Source organism: Myotis myotis, unplaced genomic scaffold (assembly GCF_014108235.1).
Source record: "Myotis myotis isolate mMyoMyo1 unplaced genomic scaffold, mMyoMyo1.p scaffold_m19_p_2, whole genome shotgun sequence".
Lineage (NCBI taxonomy): Eukaryota > Metazoa > Chordata > Mammalia > Chiroptera > Vespertilionidae > Myotis > Myotis myotis.
Window position 1 is genome coordinate 89,230,330 of NW_023416324.1, and position 22,794 is coordinate 89,253,123.

Genomic DNA, 22,794 nt, shown 5'->3' on the forward strand with positions numbered 1-22,794 from the left:
GACTGAGGTGTAGCAATCTAATTAATGCTTTTTTTTTTTTCAGCGACAGTAAGTCAGTTAACTTTATTAATCTTCCTGACTGGGCGGGAGTCAGGAGGACTACTGAAAGGGAGCTAAACTGTCCTACTGGGTGCCCTTGAAAATGAAAAAGGAACTCTGCAAGTGATGACTGATAATCCTGGAAACTACTGAGAGACACTTAAAGCACAGCCGCTGGGCGTAGCACCAGGCCCGATACTCTGAAAACTGAAGCTGTGGCTCCAGGGCAGGGAGAGGAAGAGGAGGAGTCAAGCAGCAGAGAAGTGACCGCCATCCTTTCCTTCAGCATCAGAGAGAGAGAAAAAGGAGAGAGAGAACAGAGTGGGCACCCAACAAAAGCAGAACTGGAGCCTTCCACTCCTTTATCTGATATTACACCTTTCCAAGTAAATTTTTCAGTAGACCAAATAAAAATTCCTACCTGGAGTAGTTTGGGCAAATGACTATCAGTTTCACCAGATAGGCTAGTTTCAATTAATCAGTAAAACAACTGTTTTAACATTTGGCTTCTTTTTTATTGCCTATTCTGTACCCCCAAAAATGTACACGCATGTCACACGCATACTAGCAAACCATAGAGTTATGGAATGTATTCACTGAATCTGCAGACAAATGCCAATAGCCAGACAACTTCTGAACCACAGCTTGGTCTGTACTGAAACAATGGCAATAACTGCAGGCAGTTTCTCCACCCTCAGCTCTGGATTCCAACTCCTTCTACCCTTCTCAGCACCCATTCCTGAAGGCAGCTCCTTCCCTGGTGGCCCAGGAGGCCTTTGGGGAGGCAAGGCCTGAGGAAGGCACTTTCTCAGTCCCTCCCTGCTCCTGCCTCCCCCTCCCAGGCCTTCCTGGAAAACCCAAAGACAGGACTGAAAGTGGAGTCAGTTGCTGGGCTTTGGAGAAGGAACTTCACTTGCTGAGCCACTCCCTTCCCCAGATCCAGAGCAGTGCAAGATCCAGGGTGGTGACCCCAACTGCAAGCAGCTTCCTCCATCTTCTAAAAGAACATCTCAAAGAGGCAGAGTTGGAAAAGGAAGTGAAAGAAGGAGGCCCAGGTGCCAGGGTGGCTTTAACTTTTTTCCTCTCTTAGTATTTCTATCTGGTTTTTGTTTCACTGCTCCCTCTCCCCATAATGGGTATATGAACTGATATGTGCTTAACTTTTAAATGAAATTCTGCAGGAAACCCAACAGGTTTGATTAATGACAAGCTTTTACAAACCACCCTGATAATAAAAGCACTCTTGGAAGTGTCAGGGTACAGAACTCAATCCATTTTAAATAAAGATATTTATCCTCTGTTGATTCAAATTTAAATGTCTTTAGAGATTGGTATGTATTACTTTGTGCACTGTTATGCCCAAGTCATCCTTTCTCCTGTTCAAAAAGTAAGAGAAAACTCTCCTTATGTATTCCTAAGTATATTATGTATTCATAAACCCCTCCTCAAATAACATCTCTTACAAAAAGCTTAGTTATTTGCTATTATTGCCTAATCACTGGGACCTGAAGCAAGCTACTAAAGTGGAAGAACCCCAGATGATTAAACAATTCTTCAAAATAAACTAAATTAAAATTCTTAAAATATAATTTATAATTCATTTCTATTTTTTAAAATGATAATAACAGCTATAAAACCAAGGCAAGAGAAGGCATTGATGGAGTCCCCTTTCAAACCAAACCTTTTAGAATCAGAATTGTAAAACTGGAATACTTGAAATGATGTTTAGAAGTTTTTTTCCTTGGAAACCTTTGTGAGGTCAGTGTCCCTCAAAAATAACCATCACCTTCCATGCGTGCACAGGAGCTTCATGGTGGCTAAGTGCACCAGTCATGGGAGGTACTGGTCCCATTGTACAGATGGCCACCACCCTATAACTAAGGTCAGCTGATTAAAAAAGAAAGAAAATGCTGCCTGGGGCATTATTATGTCACCTCCTGATAAAGGAAAAAGATTCTGTCCATTTCACAGAGAGAAAAACTGAGGTACAAGGTATAATATCTTTTTGTTATCTTTTTCTTTTTGCTAATCATCCAAGGATATTTTCCCATTGCCTTTAGAGAGAGTAGAAGAGAGGGGAAGACAAACAGAAACATCAATGTGAGAGAGACACATCAATTGGTTGTGTCCCGCACACGACCAGGGCTAGGAATAGAGCCTGCAACTAAGCTATGTGCCCTTGACTGGGTAGGACTATATCTTTTCATTAACTATTATCAAGGTTGGGGCTTGGGTTTGGGGCCTTCACCTCCTAGCTAACAAATCCAGCCCTCCCTAACCCTATATAATAAAACCATAATATGCAAATCGACCAACCAGCGGAACAACTGGTGGAACGACCAGTCACTATGATGCGCACTGACCCCCAGGGGGCAGACGCTCAATGCAGGAGCTGCCCCCTGGTGGTCACTGTGCTCAGCCAGAAGCTGGGCTCATGGCTGGTAAGGAGCAAGGGATCCCAGACTGCGAGAGGGCACAGGCTGGGCTGAGGGACCCCCTCCAAGTGCATAAATTTTGTGCACCAGTCCTCTAGTAGATTATAGGAAATTAATTAAAAATGCCAAGGAAAATATGTCATGAAGTATGTTGAAATGTTTCTGATTTAATTCACTTCTCCAACAACATTCCTTCCTTTGAAATGATGAGGAAAAATTGGTAAAGTGGGCAGCTCTAGAAACTTCAGTAGTAAGCAGGTGGGAACAAAATGCATCTTCGCAGCTTGTCAAATAATGGCCTCAGATCCCCCACGTGTTAGAGGATGTCACTAGTCCTTCAGTACTGATCTAACTGTTATTTTCCTAACATTAAACCTTAGAGTTATTCGTATGCAGAATCTATCTTCCTCCAGGGCAGGAGCCTCTAGGGAGCTATTTCAAGGGTCCACTTATTCAAATGCTCATCAAACCAAACATCTTCAAACCAAGTAAACCATACACATATATGTACCATTATTTGGCAAGTATATGAAGTAATTAATAGAGATATATTCCATTAAAAGTTTTCCTTTAAAGAACTTTCTGTAAGAGCTGCCTAAAAATTCTAGAAGTTTAACTATAAAATTGTTTGCCTTGGAAAATTTTTTACATTAAAGGAGGTCCTTATATTGGAAAAGATTGGAAAGAACTTCTCTTAAATGTCCAAATAACATGACATTGATTAAAGCAAAAATACCCCATTAAAAATGACACCACAGGTTATTAACAAATCACATCACCCATAATATGCACAACACAGTTTCTTACAAGACAGAAAACAGCTTCTTCTCAAGAGAATTTGACCCTTTAGAACAGTGGTTCTCAACCTGTGAGTCGCGACCCCTTTGGCAGTCAAAGGACCCTTTCACAGGGGTCGCCTAAGACCATCCTGCATATCAGATATTTACATTACAATTCATAACAGTAGCAACATTACAGTTATGAAGTAGCAACGAAAATAATTTTATGGTTGGGTCACAACATGAGGAACTGTATTTAAAGGGCCAGAAGGTTGAGAACCACTGCTTTAGAAGGACCTTTTAAACTGCTCAGTTTGTTTTTCATAGGTAATTCTAATTTGTTTGGAGAAATAAGATGATAGAATATACACTAATCACAAAACAACTACATTTTGTTGGCTCAGTCTTTTCCTCTTTAGAATAAATCAATTTATGATTGGCTATGTATTCATATATTTACAGTTAAAGTTTTAATCCTAGATTGGCTTCATTAACCTAGAAAAAATACACTTCCTCACCTTACAGAGTGAATACTCAGAGAATGCAAAATAATTAAAACAATAATAGCTCATGACCCACCCCCCCAAAAATTATGTCATATCAAAATAATGTGATTTTCATGTCTAAGAACACTTGGATGCATAATACTTATCACAGATTTTTAACAAATATAGTATAATTTAAAGGCATATACAAATAGGAGCTTTTTATTGTCCACGCATGTAATAAATTGCATTTCTGTAATATGAGTAATATCTCCATAGAAAACCATGTTGAATGAGATATATAATAAAATAATCTCTACTCAGGAGAGTAAATAATTTTACCTTTTCTTTTATGCTTTATAAGATTTTTCTTCCTTTTTGTTTATTTAAAATTTTTATGGTCAATATGAGTTATATGTGCAATGAAATAAAAACCTAAGGGGAAAACAATTTTTATGCTTAGGAACACCTCTCCTGGCCTTATGTTCCTCACCTGTCAATTAAAGGATGTAAGGAGAATAACTGGACAGTGATCCCTAAGGCTGCTTCTTATTGCAAACAGAGAAGATGCAAATATAATTTAATCAAATCTTGCCAATCAACCACTTGGCCAGGGTAGATTTAAACAGATTTTATTAATTTCACTACTTGCATTGCTTGATAGATAGTATACCAAAGACAGGAACATTAGATAGATAAAGAACGCTTTTAAGTTTCAGTCCCTAGCAAATTTTCAGCTTGCTGATTTGAACAGCAACCCTGCCCAAAATGAAGGCATATGCAGACAAGAGGCCTGAAACCCAACAAACGCAAATGCCACTCATAGAATGTTTACACTATGCCAGGTACAAGTATTTATAGTGCTTTACACCATGCTCTACGATCCCATGACATAGATCTGATTACTCTCTAAATTTTACATGTGTAAAAAAGATGTTTTGTTTTGTTTTTTAAAAAAGCTAACATTTTCAACTGTGATGTATGCCTATGGGCAAATCACCCAACAACCCTGTCTCAAAGCCTCCACCTCTAAAACAGGTATATTAATCCCTACCACATTCATTCTCTCAACAAATACTGACTGCACATGCAGGATATGCCAGGCACTGAGGCAGGTGCTCAGGATCACGGGCGAACAAAAGAGATAAAAAGGGACAAAGAACTCTCATGGAGCTTACATTCTAAAGCAAGGAAAACAGGTGCCTAAACATAGTGGGTGCTTGATGACTATTAGCTCCTTTCTTCCCTCTTCAGAAATGGGAAAGGCATTAGAAAACAAATCCAAGAGAAGCCAATGAGCTTTAAGTCGGTGCCAAATTAGAAAATTTTGTTTAATAAATACAGAAGAGCAAAGATTAAGAGCACGTGTACTGGAGCATGTGTCCTGGGCTCAAATTCTAAATCTGTTCATTTATGGCTTGAGTGACCTTGGTCAAGTTATTTAAACTCTCAAAGCCTCAGCTTCCCTGTCTGTAAAAAATGGAGGTATCAACAACCTTATAAGATAGATTCAACAATTAAATGAGACAAAGTACAAAAAGAAGGGGGTACAGTGGCTCCTATATATTAAGGGCACCTGGTATGATCAGGACCATCTCTTCAAATCCCATCTTCCATATCTGCAAAATGTGGACAATGACCCCAGCTTGGTAGGGGTGCTGTGAAGACTACGGAGAAAATGCACAAAAAGCACTTCACACAATTAGCATATAGATGGTACATATGTGCTTCTTAAAAATGACTATTAAGCCCTGGCCAGGTAGCTCAGTTGATTGGAGCGTTGTCCCATACACCAAAGGTTGTGGGTTTGATACTGGTCAGGGCACATACATAGGTTACAGGCTCGATCCCTAGTCCAGGCACATACAGAAGGCAGCCAATGGATATTTCTCACATCAATATTTCTCTCTCTCTCTCCCTTCCTCTTGCTCTAAAAATCGATAATAATAAAAAACACATATCCTCGGGTGAAGATTTTAAAAAATAATATAAATAAATAAGTAAAATGACTATTAACACGCATGAATGGGGAAAGGGCAAGGATGGCACCCCCACAGACAGAGCTCCAAAGAGCAGGAGCTGGGCGGTTAGGAGCCAGGGAAGAGCACTTAGCTCTTAGCATCGGTGTCTACTGTGTCTAGAGTAGATGCAGGTGGCTGTGAAATGACAAATCAACCCAATCTGAGTCACCGGGGTGGCATCCAGAATGTGTGGATCATGTGGGCCGTGACTCTGGTCAACTCTGCTTTAGGCACTTCCAGCTTTCCCAGAAGTTGAAGGAGCAGAGGGAAGAAGTGGGAAAGGATATCTACTTTGCAGGTTTCTAGAAGAAGGCAAGTTGGTTATAGAAGGCAAAAATGATTTGGGGAATTACCAGTAAAATTCAGACATCCAGACCTCCTGTTGCCTTCACTTTAGGGCAGGAGAGGGCACCCCTTCGCTCCTTTTGGGCTGCAGCAGACAATACCAGCTTATTTGTCACCGCCAGGAATGCCAAACACCAAAGACTTGAAAACTAGGTGTGTCTGTGGGGGGAGGGGGGGGGGGCGCGCAGGGGCGGTGGAGGGGGGGGAGGCAGGTTGGGCTCAAGTCCCATCTAGGGCTGCGGCACCTGGGCAGGTGTTGGTAGTACTGCAGACCAGGTCTCCACATACCACAATGCAGAACACATATGAGCCAGGAGAGCTACAGTAGTGCTATTAACGCAGAAACCAATACGTCAACATTGTAAACATGAGACAGTATTTAAGTAAACAAGTCCCCAAAGAGATATACCAGACCAAAAGGATCTGAACCCAACCTTTCTGTGTCAGGGCCCAAAATGGAAACAGGACTCCCGTTGCCCTACGTGCCTTACCTACCCCACATCACCCTCTCGAGAGTGGCTCACCAGGAGCTGGTAGCTAAGAAGTCAAATACTGAGCCAGAGTATGTGATTCAGCTTTTAAACAAGTCTATGGCTGTAAAGAAATAAAGCCTGCCTGTGTGTATGCATTATTCCAGTGGCTTTAGGCAACTCGGAGATCCTGAGTGCTGCTTGGTTCATCTTGTACCAGCTGCTGAGATGCGCTCTCAGCCTCAGGCCAGAAATAAACAGTGAAGTGAGCCACAGAAGCCACGCAGGCACAGTCACAGCCATGCTCCCCCCACAAGGATGTCTGCAAATCCTCCTCAGGCTATCCTGCTCAAAACCTAGGACTCCCACCTACAGGAAGAAAGCTCCAACTCTGCCCCAGCCCACCCTGCCCCTCCCCACTTGGACCTCACCCCATGCTTTTTCCATAAGCCTGAGCCTTCCCAGGGTACCTGGCTCAGAGTTCAGTCTGCACTCCCACAGACAAGAACCACCATGCTTAAAACTAGCATCCGCAGGAGTTGCTCAATCATGGATAGTTCAGACAAATTTTGACGCATTTAAATAATGTGTTATGCTCAAATCCAAGCAAACTGTTAAAAAATCAGGACAAATGAACCAAGTCAATGTTCAGAATTGTTGGGCTAGGAACTCTGCAAGTACCCAGGTCTAATGAGATTTTGTATAACAAAATAAATTCCCAAAAGCCAACAGTGATGGGCCACAAAACTTCCTGGTAGCCTAACTAGCTGCAAGATCTCAGAAATGTGGACATCTCTAAGCCTGTTTCCTGTCTTTAAAAAAGGAGAATAGTGCACCCCAGCCATGCAATAACAGAGGCAACCCCAGCACGCCCCTGGGCATATGGCGCTTTCCTTCCCTCACCAGTATGCCCTGGCTGGTCACACGGGCACAGGGAACCACTCTGCAGCACTTTCAGAGGCTTCTCCACCCCAATTTCCCTCCTGGGCCCCCAAAGCCCCACAACAGCTTACGGGCATCCCACTTCCTCCAGCATAATTCTAACTCAAATGAGAGAACAACACTGAATAAAAAAAGGTTGCCATCAGTTCGTTAAATCATAACATATAACAATTTTAGGTGATGAAAATTACCGAACTATTGAATCTACAGGGGCCTACCCAATTTGTCACAACCCTCTCTGCCAGGCCCCCTAGTCTGTGGGTATAGGCTTTGAAGTGCATAAAGTCACGCATACAAAAAATGAACACATCCTCCCCGAGGACAGAGGACTCTGAAAACCTAAGAGTAAAGGCAATATTGGGCCTCTACAATAATTAATAAATCACTAACTGTCTTTGAGGCCTGCTATCTGACTCCCTTCACATCCCCTGCCCCAGATTTGTTAAGCCTTGGGTGGCACACAGCACCCCCTTTCCTGGCTGAGCTCCAGGGAGGGAGCTGGAATCCCAGCAGAGGCCTGGGAACATATGAAGTGCAGAGCAGTTACCTGGGTAAATGCAAATGCTACGCAGGTGAGCATGGCCTGAACAGATTCTATTTCCACCAATGGCTTTCAGCTCCTAAAGCAGCGGTTCTCAACCTGTGGGTCGTGACCCCTTTGGCGGTGGAACGACCCTTTCACAGGGGTCGCCTAAGACCATCCTGCATATCAGATATTTACATTATGATTCCTAACAGTAGCAACATTACAGTTATGAAGTAGCAACAAAAATAATTTTATGGTTGGGTCACAACATGAGGAACTGTATTTAAAGGGCCAGAAGGTTGAGAACCACTGCTAAAGCCTCCATCCACAGCGTCATCAAGACCATAAAAAGTCCTGGCTGGGGGCACAGTTGGTTGGAGTGTCGTCCTATAGACCAAAAGGTGGCGGGTTCGATTCCTGGTCAGGGTACCTACGTGGGGGTTTGATACCTGGAGTGTGTATGAGAGGCAACTGATCCATGTGTGTCTCTCTTTCTCTTCCTTCCTCCCCTCCTCTCTCTCTCTTCCTCTCTTTCCCTCCTTCCCTCTTGTAAATCAATAAAGCATATCCCCAGGTAAGGATTTAAAAAACAAAAAAAACTCACAAATAGCCCTCTGCCTGCTCCCTCTCCAAGCCACATTCACTCCTGACAAAATTGTGCTTAAAATGAATAAACAGTCCCCTTCTGACAACAGTGTCCACCCTCCACACAGGGCAGGGTAAAACAGGGTTGTAATTGTTTGTATGGAAAATACTACAGTAATTAATAAATAATAATACAAGAATAAACTCCGTGCTGTGTGTACTCACAACTGTAAACCTACCTTAGCCCTACCCTGTATTTTTGAGGGGGGAAAAAATCGAGTCTCTTTTCTCTAACTAATTCCACTACCCTCGATGAGCTTAAATAAGTACTAATGAGGATAACACAACTAAGGAAGTTTATACATTGTTAAACTGAATTCCATTTGCTGAAAATAAAGGTCCACTTTTCTAATCATTTAACACTTCAGATGGCTGCCCACAGGTCCTGGGCTGAAAAATCTGGAAAATAATGGGGAGGGGGAGAAATTATTCTGCTAAATATGGCACCAAATTCCAAGTTTATTCTGCACTTTGCTTAACAAGTCTCCTCTACTGCCTAATTTTTCTAAAGGGTTAGCGGTGTTCTCTCTCTGAAACAGAGCAGCTCACATCACACTCTACTTCAAAGCATTTGATGGCCTACCCGACAGAGCTGTCTGTTTAGTCACCACCCCTCTCATCCTAACTCAACACAGCACCCTCAACCCTAGTCACACTCCTGCCCTATCTTGTCCCCAAATAAACCTCGTATTTTTGTACTCCAGGGCCTGTATTTACAGTTCTTTTGCCTAGAAGTTCATTTTCTCTTCCCTAACATGCTTCTCCACATGGTCAGCCCTTCACATCTGAAGACATCATTTCCTCTTTCCCTGGCCACTTCCCACTTCCAGGTCCTCTGCCTGTCCTGGTGCCTCTGCTGGTTTGATGCCTAGTGAATTTTAGGGCAGGGACTAGGCTGTACTCATCCTTGCGCTCCCAGATCCTGGTACCTGGGGCACGTGGCAAGAAGTGGTTTCCAGTACAAGGAAGCTGATGGCAGTATTCATACCTAATAAAGCACGGACTGCTGGTCTCCCAAGCTAGACCTCTTTTCTCTCTTCTGATGAAACTAGCAAACTGTCATGAGCAAAACAAGTCGTAATAGCAGTAGCAGTAAATAGAAGATAGCTCAGTTGTAATTGAACTGGTGGCACACAAGGCTGAAATTTCCTGTTTGTTAATTAATTTCAAAACAATCCTTCTCCACAGACTCACCAGAAACAGAAAATAGACCATTAAGTACTCATCATAATTCAAGACCTGCCAGTTCTGTAACTTGCTCAGGCACCCCCACAAAAGGGGAGGAACAACGCACACTGGTAAGTAAGCCCATCCCCAAAACATCCTAAGACTGGAGATCCTCCAGTGCACATGGCTCCTACTGCTTAAAAAGCAAAATAAAAACAAAAAAATACCTACCACAGGCTGTCTCCTTTAAATAAGGACACCTTTTCAGATTAGGTCAATAATTAGATCAATCCCATTGCTGCGCCTACTTCACTAGCACCACAGATCGCTGGGCCTCTTCCACCGCCAGTCCTGCCTCCAACACAAATTTCAAGGCAAAATCTTAAATTTATATATGAAATAAAATGACAATAACCCATTATAACATAAAACAACAACAGACCTGTTTTCAAGGCACAGAAACCCAAAGCAATACTCAATCCCCCAAACGCTTACAGAACTGACAGTTTCCAGGCTCCTCAAAAGTGGCCAACACACTATTCTTACTTGGAAACAGAGCTCAAGCATTCTCAGTGAGGCTAACAGGGAGTGTCCACAGAAAGCACTTGAGGCATGCACCCACTGCCCACCACACACAGGACCAGCAGAAGCCCCCCGTCCCAGCCCACTTTCTCCCACCGTGTGAAAGACAATCTCCCTTCCACTGGAACCCCTTGAATGGGAACTTGGGGACAATTTTACCCTCCAGCAGGATGTGTGCAGGGCCTCACCCTACCTCTGCACAGGGTCTCTCCTACAGCGCTGCCCGGCCACTCTGGGGTAGCACTTCCCGGTGGCTCCCTGTGAACCAGCACCACCTCTGCAAGTCCCCCTCCTGATCTCCAAAGCATTTGATGGCCTACCCGACAGAGCTGATTGATCTAACTCAGAGAATCATTGATCTAACTCACTTTGTCAACAGAGAATGACCTATTTGATAGGTAAGTTTTAGCCGACTATCTCCAGAAGCCAGCAACCCCATCACGCACTTGTTCTTGCCCACCTTTCCCGAGATGTGTACCATGGGGCTCTGCACACAGCAATTTTTCAGGGGATGCTTACTTAGTAAACATACCATGCCATGGGAGGTAGTCTGGCAGGGCTCCACACTCAGGCTCTGGAGTCAGGCTGCACTGTATGACTCCTACTAGCTGCCTCTCTGGGTCTCAATTTCTTCATCTGAATAATGAGGATAATAATTATACCTACATCACAGGGTCAAAGGGTTGTTATGAGGAATGAATGATGACCCATGTGAAGGATTTGGGACCGTGGTAACTAGAACTTGCTCAATAAATACTGTTCCCTCTCCTCTCAGGCTAAGAGTTTTTCCACATGAAAAGCCTAACAACCAAAAAGGGGTGAAAATTAAAGTGGAACAATTTAAAATTACCAGACTGGAGTCAGATGGATTAAGTCCAGCAAGGGCAGCAGAGAAACTGAAAGACTTAACTTCTGATTTATCTGATTTAAAGCAAATACAAGCGGTCCTTGACTAATGATGCTTCTCACCAAAAGAGGTTTGTAACTCAAATGCACTCTGCTGAACATATTTAAATGCACCCTGGGTAGATGCCTTTATAATATGAATCACCACATTGTGTCTGTGGTTTATAGCTGGATTTCCGTCTCCTTTTTCTGTGGAGATATGGGAGGCAGCACGAGCTACCATCAGACTTCGCAGAGACAAGCAAGCCAGGGGTACCCCTCCAAAGTTCCACTTACCACAAAGAACACAAGTGAAATAAAGCTGGGGGCCATGTGATCACGTTCTCTAAATATAATCATGTGGCCAGTGCTATCCGCACTACCTCCCCTACACACACACACACACACACACACACACACACACACACACACACTTTTTTCTTGACTATACCACAACGGGGACACATGACCACCTACCATCTCCTCTCCAGTGGATTGATAAAAACTCAAAGCAAGCTTCACAAGACACATGCCACGATTATTCACTCACATCAACATCAAGGATTGCTCAAAAAGAGCCAAAAACAACAAAAATGAGAAGAGGGGTATGAGAAGAGGGGTACCCCCTCCCTGCCCATTCTCAACACTTAAAAGCCACAAAAGCACTCACCCATTCTAAGGTAGAGCAGCCATTGCCCGAGGAAAAAGTAATCTTTACAGCGTGTATCCAATGTCACACTCTTAGCAAGACCACAGTGGCTTTGGGTTCACAATGAAGGAACATATCACAGAAACCCTTAAGAAGCATCACAAGACCTGGCTTGACTTATCCACTTTGAACTTCTTTGGGGAAAGCTCACTAAAAACAAAGCATGTATTTCTTTCCTCTCTCTTTTTTAAATATATGTTTACTGACTTCAGAGAGGAAGAGGGTGAGAGAGATAGAAATAACAATGATGACAGAGAATCATTGATCAGCTGCCTCCTGCAAGCCCCCCACTGGGGATCAAACCCATTACCTGGGCATGGGCCCTTGACCAGAATTGAACCTGGGACCTTTCAGTTCATAGGCCGATGCTAGGGCACATGTATTTCTTTATTAACTTAGTTCATTAACCTCTTCAAGAGCTTTACATAAAATATACGTAGTCAATTTTTGCCCTGGCAGGTGTGGCTCAGTTAATTGAGCATCATCCCCTGCATGGAAAGGTCGCTGGTTCAATCCTGGTTAGGGTGTATGCAGGAGGCAACCAGTAGGTGTTTCTTTTCTCTCTCTCTCTCTCTCTCTCTCTCTCTCTCTCTCTCTCTCTCTCTCTCCTTTCTCTTCCTCTCTCTATAAAAAAAAAATCAATAAAAAAGAAAAAATATATATACTAGTGTGTATATATATATATATATATTTTCAAGTTTCATTCAGTTGATCTTAACACAGTAGATGGTCTAACATATCCAGAAGGCAGCCACATAGAAGACATTCCAACACCCCAAAGGCTAGGGAACTTAACACCACGAACCCTCAGAAAGCAACAACAAGGACACAAGTACACAACTGTTTAGATAGAGTGCATGGTCACCGTTATCGAGCCGTTATGGATGGGTTTTCCAAAAGTGGTCACTGACACCAATCTTGGATGTTCATTAAAAGGGCCATTATCTAGTAAGCTATATTTGTAACAAGCTTCTCATTAGACCTACAAATCCACATTTCTGCTTGGGTGAAAGACTGGGTTGTTTACACAATACCTTAAGATTACAATTTTCAAAAAACATGTTTAAATACAGTTTTAAAAGCTTTTCTTTCCAGCACCTCCTTACCAAGCTATTTCAGTTAGAAAAAAAAAAAAAGTGGGAGGGGCAAGGTCTTTTCCCCTTATCAGTTAGTCTTATCAAATACAGGGTGACCTGCTCTAAGGGGATTTATGGTGGCAGTGATGCAGGAACACCTAAGCTCCTAAGCAAGAGACGGAAAATCTCATTCTCCCTAATGTGAGCAAATGACCGAGGCTCACTGGCGCCCAGTGAGACCTTCAGGTGACGTCAGGACTGACGCGGTAAAGAAGTGTCACTGGGATGACATCAAAGAAAAGCATTACCCAAATCTGGGAGGGCTGCTAAGACCCTCTTCTGAGACATATTAAAGGATGGCGCCCCAGCTCACACACAAAGGGATGGCTATGCAGGCAAGTGAGGCAGTCACCCTTCAGAAGCAGGAGTTGGGTAGAGGAGAAAAGAAATGAGCGAGGGTGGCCCTCACTGAGCCGCGCAGAGCACTCACAAATGGAGCTCTCAGAGGGTCAGATTGCACAAGGCAGCATGCCTGCACTCGGCTTCTGGTTTTTACCAACTCAGCGGAAAACACATCACTTTCTATCTCTTTCCACAAAGATTTTGTTTGCCTTGAAAAAAAAAAAAAAGAGTTAATTAAGGCAGTAAAAACCAAGGACTGCCTGGGGTCGCAAGTCTGCCATCACCAGAGGTGTTCAAATACAGGCTACACAATCGCTCAGTGGGGACAACCTCCATTCCTTGTGAAAGGGATTAAATCTTTTTCTTTGGCACCCACAGATCTAGTGTAAAGCCTGGCACACAGTAGATACACAAGTTTTGTTTACGAATGAACTTTGTTTTCACACAGATTACTGGTCAAGCAAAATACTGCTGTCGGTCTGAGACATTCGGAGCGTCAGGTGACCACTGAGCAACTAAGAAATAAACTGGAAAATCAGGTCATGAAAGGAGTCCTAACACTAAGGAAAAGAGGCTTGAGCAATTCTGAGAGTCCTAAATTGTTCTTACCCAAAGCCTCTTCCCCTCAGCCCTATGCTTCAGTCACAGATAAAGCATCAATGAAACAAACAGCAGCCTAAATGCCCTTCAGATTCAGCTGCATATCTCATCTGAAAATCATGCAGAAGCTCAGGCTATCTACACGAAACCATCCATGTTCCTTTTGGCATCAGGAAATTCAAAGGAAGAAGGAAAAGGAGAGGGGAGGCAAGGAGGAAGCCATCTGTTTGTTTCCATACGGAAGACCGTAACTTCCCTTTTTCACTTTTATAAACACTTTTTGTGCTTCATCCATGCCAGGTATATAATTTTTAACCAATAGAAAATAATACAAGTAGAGAAAATGCTGGGGAAAAATTGGAAACATAAATATTTAACTATTTAAAGATACTTTGTTCATAAACCTTGCTTAATCCTGCTTTCTGATCTCAAAGAAAGGCGTATCACCATCCACCTGCTACAAAAGCCAGAAACCTGAAAGTCCTCTCCCTCTTCCCCACCCTACCCCACCCCACTCCACCCAGCTGTAAGTCCTTCCTACCTCTTAAATCTCTGTCAAACCCAGAGGCCATAGCCGGTTTGGCTCAGTGAATAGAGCATCTGCCTGGGGACTGAAGGATCCCAGGTTCGATTCCAGTCAAGGGCACATACCCACCAGGTGAAGGCTCGATCTCCAGTAGGGGAGTGCAGGAGGCAGCCCATCAATGATTCTCACTCATCATTGATGTTTCTATCTCTCCCTTCCTCTCTCTAAAATCAATAAAAATATGTATTTTTTAAAAAAACCATTGCCACCATACTCCAAGCCACTACTGGTTTTCAAAGTTTTGAAAAACTAGCCTTCTCACCAATCTTGAAATGGAAGGCAAAATAGTTGCCTCCTTCTCCAGTCTGGGCAGGAGTAATCTTTCCAAATGCAAACCTCATCAATGCCATTCCTAGGCCTAACACCCTCTGTGGCTTCCCAGAGTTAAGAAAAAAAAAAATTCCAAAATGAAGGTGAGCTACAAACAGCATGCTCTAGCTCCTATCCACCTCACCATGCATGTCATTTACTTCGTCTTTTCCCTCTACACACACACCCACATTTCTCACCTCAGTGGCCACAGGTCCTCTCCAACCTCAGGGCCTTTTGTATTAGCTGTCTGTCCTCAAACACACTCTCCTTCCCTTCACCATCCCCTTCAGCTATTAGCTCAAATGCTAATTTTGAGGAATGCCTTCCTTGATCTGCCTCCCACAGACTCAGAGGACAAATTTCACTTCACATGTTCTTGTCATATTTAACTTTTAGCACTTAGCACAGAAAGTCTATGAAGCAGCTAGCAATTGTTTCTCCTACGAGTACCCTTGGTGCTTAAAAACATAGTAGGTATTCAAATATTTATTGAATAAATAAATATCAATAACTAAAGACCTATAAATGTTTTATTTTAAAAAGCCACTATGAGGTTGGCAAATTTTGGGTTGGGGAAAAAAAAAATCTTTTCCGAAAGGATATTGATCTGATATTGATTCCAACTTGATATAATATTTAGAAGTAGGGGGTTAGGAAGCTTTATCATTTAAGCCACAAATAGATCTCAGAAATCTTATTTTCACAATTTAATCACAAATTAAATTCAGAGATATAAGAGGTAAGCCTTCTTTAAATTACATTTGGTTTAAAATTTTAAGTAGGACAGTTTAATCCAATGTAGGTTTAACTAGCCAAATTGTGGGGAAACCTATTTGAGATGTTCACTAAACAGTTTTATGCATTTATCCCCCAAAACAATTAAATGCCCTAAAGTGGAGGAGAAATGGCTTTTAAAATGTGTTTAATTCCTTGCTTGAAAAGGAAACTCATTCACATGGCTCAAAACGTAAAGGTACAAGAGTGTCCACAGGCAAAACGCCTCTCACCCCATCTTCTTGGTACCACCTCTATTTCTGGAGATATTTGTGCACTTCTAAAAGAAAGTTAAGAAAAGATTTTGATTTGATTTTGTATATTCAGAAGTAGGTTTGGCTTTTTCTAACAATAAAGTCTCAGCATAAATGAAGCTCCCCTAAAACAGTGAAAATTATTCTTTGTATAAATATTATGTATTACTGACCTCTATCAAGTATGTATATTGTACATGCACACACACAAAGAAAGCAAGACCCATATCCCGTAGGTTTCTGGCTTGGTATTTTGTTTTAAACCCAAGGACTAAAGGAAAAAAAGAAAAGTTAAATTATACACAGACCACCACTCCTATTAACTCATACCACTAATGAAACAAAAATCTAACTAAGCAGAGAAAATGGGCCCACACACGGGAGCTCTGAAATGATTTTGTTCTTTGATCTGTGTGCCCATCTCTCCCATTTAATATAAACTTCAAACCAATAGCCAATCAAAAGTGGTTATAATTAGTAAGGGCCCGAGTGTGACAGCTTTTAGTGCAATCAGGCATTAACAATGATCTTTTTCTCTTAAATTTCAAGTAAATTAAGCTGAGCAAACTTTTAAAGTGTCTGTAATTCAAATTCTTTACCACCAGTGTGCACTTAGCACCAAATCTCTGCCTGATTGGTGTGCTGAAGATGTTAGTTTATATCTATTTCTTCCTCTTATATTTTACTGATATTTAGGACTTAGCTTCCAAATTACCTGTGCTCCAAAAATAACGTGCAACTATTCAAAAATTCTAATTTTTGTATTAGAAAATGATTCAAATCAACAGTTATTATCAAATAAGCACCAACTTGAGCTAGGTACAGAAGATGGAAAAATAGGAGTAAAAGTCCCTCCCTAATCTTTTTTTTTTAAATGATTTTTAGAGACAGAGGAAGGGAGGGAGGCAAAAGAGACAGACAGAGAGAGAGAGAGAGAGAGAGAGAGAGAGAGAGAGAGAGAGAGAGAGAGAAATATCATTGTGAGAGAGAAACATCTATCGGTTGCCTTCTGCACAAGCCCTGACTGGGGATTGAACCCAGAACCTGGGTATGCACCCAGACCAAGAATTGAACCAGCGACCCTTTGGTGCACAGGATGATGCTCAACCAACTGAGCCACACTGGCCAGGGCTCTCCCTATTCTTGATGGGGGGGGGGGGGGGTTGGGTCTGGGGGAGAACATGTGAACAGGTAAAATACAACTGGCAGGCTAGACAGATGGGGGTATGAGTTAATCTGGGTGGAGGATATAATTCTCCCTGCAAGAGGTGGAATTTGAGATTTGTCTTGAAAGATTTAAGAAATGCTGTTTATTACAAGTGGATGGGGATAATACAGAATGACCAATCCATGTAAAAGCAGAAGTAGTGAGAAAGTATTCAGTGTAGCAATGGTGTATAGGAGAGAGGGGCAAGAGCTAAAACTAGAAAGACAATTTGGAAGCAGATGATGAAGGTCCTTGTGTGCCAAATTGAGGAGTTTGGATTTCTTCCTGTGGACAAAAGGAAGCCAAGCGATGTTTTTCAGCAGGCAAACACCATATGCAGCTTTAGCTTTTGAGCAGAACAGAGAATGAACTGGAGTTCCGACCCACTGGTGATAGGAAATTAACTGAGGAGGCATTTGCGGCATGATGAGGGCCTTAGGTCAGGAGCAGTGGGACACTGGGTTCCAGAGTTAGACTAGAGAGAAGTTTCAGGGAGGTCTGCTAATTGAACCTGGGGGCTGAGGGTTGAGAGAGACTAGAGGTAAGGACTGCAATGCACTTTCGGGCCTGGAAAACTGGGTGGATGGTGAATTCCAGATCAGATTCTAGAAGGGAAGGGATGACTTTTATAAGTTACCTCTGAGGTACCTGTAGGTGATCAGGGTGACAAAAGGCCCCAGCTTGGGGAAAGTTGTAAATGGAGATAGAGAACAGGAGGAGAGGCAGAAGAGCATCAGAATCCATGGCTCTTATTACTGTACTGGAGGGTGCAGGTGGCTTTAGAACCCGCCACCGAGCCCCATCAGCACCAACGGATGCGAACTGGATGCTGACAGTCTATCCACTGATTTAGGATGTGCAAAAAGCTACCTTCAAGAGTTACATATTTCTAGAACAGTGATGGCGAACCTATGACACGCATGTCAGAGGTGACACACAACTCATTTTTTTGGTTGATTTTTCTTTGTTAAATGGCATTTAAATATATCAAATAAATATCAAAAATATAAATCTTTGTTTTACTATGGTTGCAAATATCAAAAAATTTCTATATGTGACACGGCACCAGAGTTAAGTTAGGGTTTTTCAAAATGCTGACACGCCGAGCTCAAAAGGTTCGCCATCACTGTTCTAGAAGGTAAGTGAGAATCCAGGACAAGTGGCACCTGTGCTTAAAAGATTACTCCTGTCCCTAACTGAGACATTTCTGGTCTGAAGAATTCAGTTTTATATTTGTATACTACTTCCCCCCTCCCCTTTAAATCAACCACGTTTGTTGTGTATTTGAGGTCCTGGCATCCCAAGAACATAAAAATAACCACAGTCTCTTCCCCATGTTCTCTCCCTAGCCCTTCCAGCCCTGGCAGCAGGTCTGCCATCCACCCTCTCAAAGAGAAGACGTAGGAACCGAGGACCAGACTCCAAAACATTGCCTTGTAAAAAGGGTGAATAGTTATGTAAGAATTTTGCAGAAAATGTAAAAAAACAACAACAAAATAAGGGTGACTAGGAGTGCAGAAGCATTAACTGCCAATCGAGTAAGGGCTAGTTCGTACACTTTTAAAAAGGGGGGTGGTGGTACACTCCACATAAGTTACACCGTGAGGGAGGCCTGGCAGATGACAGCCCCAGAGCAAGTTTCCTAAATGACTGAAGAAGCGACTTGGAACGCTGAGCCACCTACCAGAACAGCTTCCTGGTGCCAATGAATCTGGTTTGTTTTAGAAGCAGATGAGTTCTAGAACTTTTATTTACTAAGAGGTTTTAAAATACATTTGATGCCACTTCATGTTTTCCCCAACTCCAAAGTTTCTGTGAAATCTTGAACTTGCCAACCATGTTACCTTACAGGCCTATAAAAAGAGCTTACTTGCTTTATAAAATTTCAGATGTTCAAATATATCACATGCAACACTGTGAGTACACCCAGGCTACCTGCACATAAGACACAACTATAGTACTTTAAAGCACACTTTCTCATCCTCTACTGACATTTGGGATTGGGTAATCCTCTGTTGTGGGGCCACCACCGTGGTTTGCCACCTATGGCTTCCACCCACTAAAGGCCAGTAGCACCCTCCCCAGCAAAGGAATAAAAAATGTCTCCAAACATTGCCAAATGCCCCCTGGAGGCAAAACCGCTCAGTTGAGAACCAGCTTTAAAGGGAGAGCCTAAAGCTTACAACTCGTCTTTTCCTTATTGAACTATTCTTATTCACTAAGAATAACTTGCTAGTTCTATTTGTCTCTCGCACTCAAAGCAAAAAAGAAAGCGCTGCCTTCCCTGATTTGGAAATAAAATCCTAGGCAAAGTCTAAAGTAATGGCATTATGCACCATTCTGGAAAGGAAATCCAGATGGGCACCCACAAAGTTTCCTGAGCTCAAAATATAATACTTTCTTCCATAAATAGAATTTTACTTTCTGGGACATTTATTTCATCCTTACAACAACTCCACAATATAGAAAACCTGCTGGGAAAAACGTGTATAATCGTATTCATCAACAGAAATGCTGCCAAAGGCTAAAACGTTTCTTTTTTAATTGCTTTACATCTTCAGATTCAACCACAGAATTATTTTTTAAATGATATGGTCCCTTTTTAAACACATACACACACACATTCACACACACAAATAGAGGTACTGTATATTTACTGCTCAGTCTTCTGAGGCCACGCGGACTTTTAAAAGCAGGTGTTGTACAGAGCTAGGCTGGGGTTAGGGTCCTACCTAGGCTTGATTTATGACCAGCCACTGGGTGGAAATCAACACAGTTTTAAAATGGGTTAATATAACCACCCAATCATCACCGTGTTGCTCTGAGGATAAAATTGGAATCTTATTAAACGCCTTCTTCACAAAAGCAGGGTGACGTTAACTTTGTCCAAGGTACACCCTATTGAGAAAGGAAATTTTCAAAGTAATTAAACCACTAAAAGTCTCAAACATTTGTATAACAATCCTACCCCACAGTTTCTGAAAAAGGGGGGAAACTAGATGAGATACCAAGCAGCCAGGGGAAAAACAAATAGAGCCATTTAAAAGCTTTATCTAATTACCCCCACTGAGACTTTTTCTCTGCAGTCTGGCTGGCTGACAAAGAATGCGGGGGTTTTCATTGGGCTTTCTCCACCCTATCAGGACCACCCGCCCTCATGGAGTCTGAAAGGCCTCAGGTGAATCCTGCAGGAGCAGTCAGTGCCTCGTCCTGGGGATTTTACAGAGGCTTTCAAATTCTCTTAGCATTACTTGCTTGAATCACACTGAACAAACAGTCTCCACCCTCTCCCACTTCTTTTGTCTGAAGCACCTATTCACTGGCAGCCACCTCTACTGATGGCTGACTGGCTCACCTGTATCCTGAAGTACCATCAGAAACAAGATGCACCAGTAGCTGGAAGAAACAGCTCCCCTTGTCCTCCTCCAGGGCCTCCCTTCCTCTCCACCCCACCCCATCTCCACCAACTGACGATACCAACAGTCAATATCCAGGGAAGGTGAGAAGAGAAACTGAGACCAGCACAGTGGATGACACTGTCCACAGGACAGCTAACGTAACAGGGAAAAGTCCATCCCCTCACTCCCATCTTCCTCATTCTTCTATCCCAGTAGTAATGCAAACATTTCAACCGGGTTTCCTCTGTATTCTGCCTCCTATTAGAGTTGGGGAAATTAAAAATAAGTGATGCATTTCAGAAAGCACATCGTATGCCTCCCTCTGTTTCATACGGTACAGCTTTTACCTCTGATTCATGGGGAGGCCACCTAAGGCATGGAAACCACAATCTGACCCCTATGTTTTGAAGAGGGCCGGGGCTATTTCTACTCAAAATCATTTCCTAAGTCAGACAGAAAAAAAAAAAAAATCATATACCCTGCCTCCTCAAAGGAACCCATCCAATTTCTTAATTATATTTGGATATAAAAATATTACTCAACTTTGCCTGTTCAGTAGGTCATATGTACACAAGTAACCTTGAGGCAGGGAAACTTTTGACTTACAGAGGACTTGCCTTTCAACCAACCACAGCTTCAGTTAGATTTCAACCATTTTATCTCACTGAAAACGCTAAGATCCTTGAACATAGTTATGGCAGAAATGTAATGTATATCACATCCCGCCCCCTAACATTTGGTCAGTCCTTCCAAAGATATTCTACACCTAATATAATTATTTTTAAAAGGTATTTAGAACTGGGTTGAGTAAACTGAGAAGAAGAAGTGGAGTAAAAAGGAGGAGGAGCCCTATCAAAACCTAAAGGAATGATAATCTCAGTCAAGGGGTAAGAAAATGATGTCCTGTTATTAGGGGAGACTATATTGCATACTTCCTACTGATACTATACTGCATTTCTATCTTTTAAATGCTAATCTGTTTAATAAGGAGTAAACTAAGACATTGCTTCATGTATTAGGTAGATTTTCCAAAACAAATTAAAATTTCTGCTACTAATAAATGAAATACAAGTGATGTTACTCACACATATCCTCCTGAATGTAAGGTTTAACCTGAATACACAGGTAATATACAAGAAGTCCCCCCAGACGAACTGTCATTTGATACCAGAATTGGTCAGAGAGCGTGAACTTCCATTAAAAGACACTTACAAAAGAAAGAGTGCTTATTTAAATATGATAACAAAAACAAAACAAACTTAACATCCTACCTTCCTGGGTCAAAGGACATGGAGAACCCAGAAATTAATTAAAGCTAGTAAATAATGTAAACCAGGGAAGGACTCCTTTTCAAAAACGCTTTGGTTAATTTTAGCATCCTTCTGTTTAGCTGCTTAGCAACCCTTATCCTATGACCTTTTGAGCATCACCTACTTTTCAGAAGGATAATGAATAGAAACATCAAAAGGGATTCACATCTGACTCTTTCTAGTGAACACATTGAACCAATTTCTGTAGGAGTTAAATTTATATTAATTATGCCATAAACCTAAAAGAGAATTTTTAAAATTTTATTAATCAGGAAATAGCCTTTGCTGAAGGTAGTAAATGATGTTGACAACTGAGCATAAGGTAGCAAGCAAAGATTTCCAAACTGACCTAGGAAGTGGACCAACACAGCAATTCAAAATTGAACATAAAAAATGAAAGCTACATAATAGCAATCAGCTACTACCTGACCCACAGCAAGTAACTAATAAACATCTGTACATCAGGTGCAGGACTAACAAGGTTAGGTTTATTTCCCTTCTTCAATATTTGTACCTGTCTTGGATGCAAATAAGACCTCAGGAATCGGCCTGAAGAAATCTAAAATAGAAGACCCTTGAGTCAAAAGGTCATTTGTTGGATGATGTAAACAGTTAGGAATGGATGCACCAGTTCTGCCAGCTGAGTCAGACCCATCTTCCCCATCACATAACAAACATGACGGCGTAGATTCTTGATTTTCTAATGAAAAATTAGTATCTAGAAAACTCAGAATCACATGCTATAGAACAGTAAGCATCAGCAGCACTTACGAGTATCACAGTCAGGAAATCCTCCTTAAAAACAAAATATCCTAAAGTGCAATCAGCTTAGCAGTATTTTTAAG

At 42.0% G+C, this 22,794-nt stretch overlaps 1 protein-coding gene across 10 annotated transcripts in view; it reads right to left on the reverse strand.

Moving 5' to 3' along the window:
- The window catches only part of RREB1 (ras responsive element binding protein 1), a 194,817-nt gene that overhangs the window by 121,507 nt on the left and 50,516 nt on the right, over window positions 1-22,794 (reverse strand). The window lies entirely within an intron of this gene.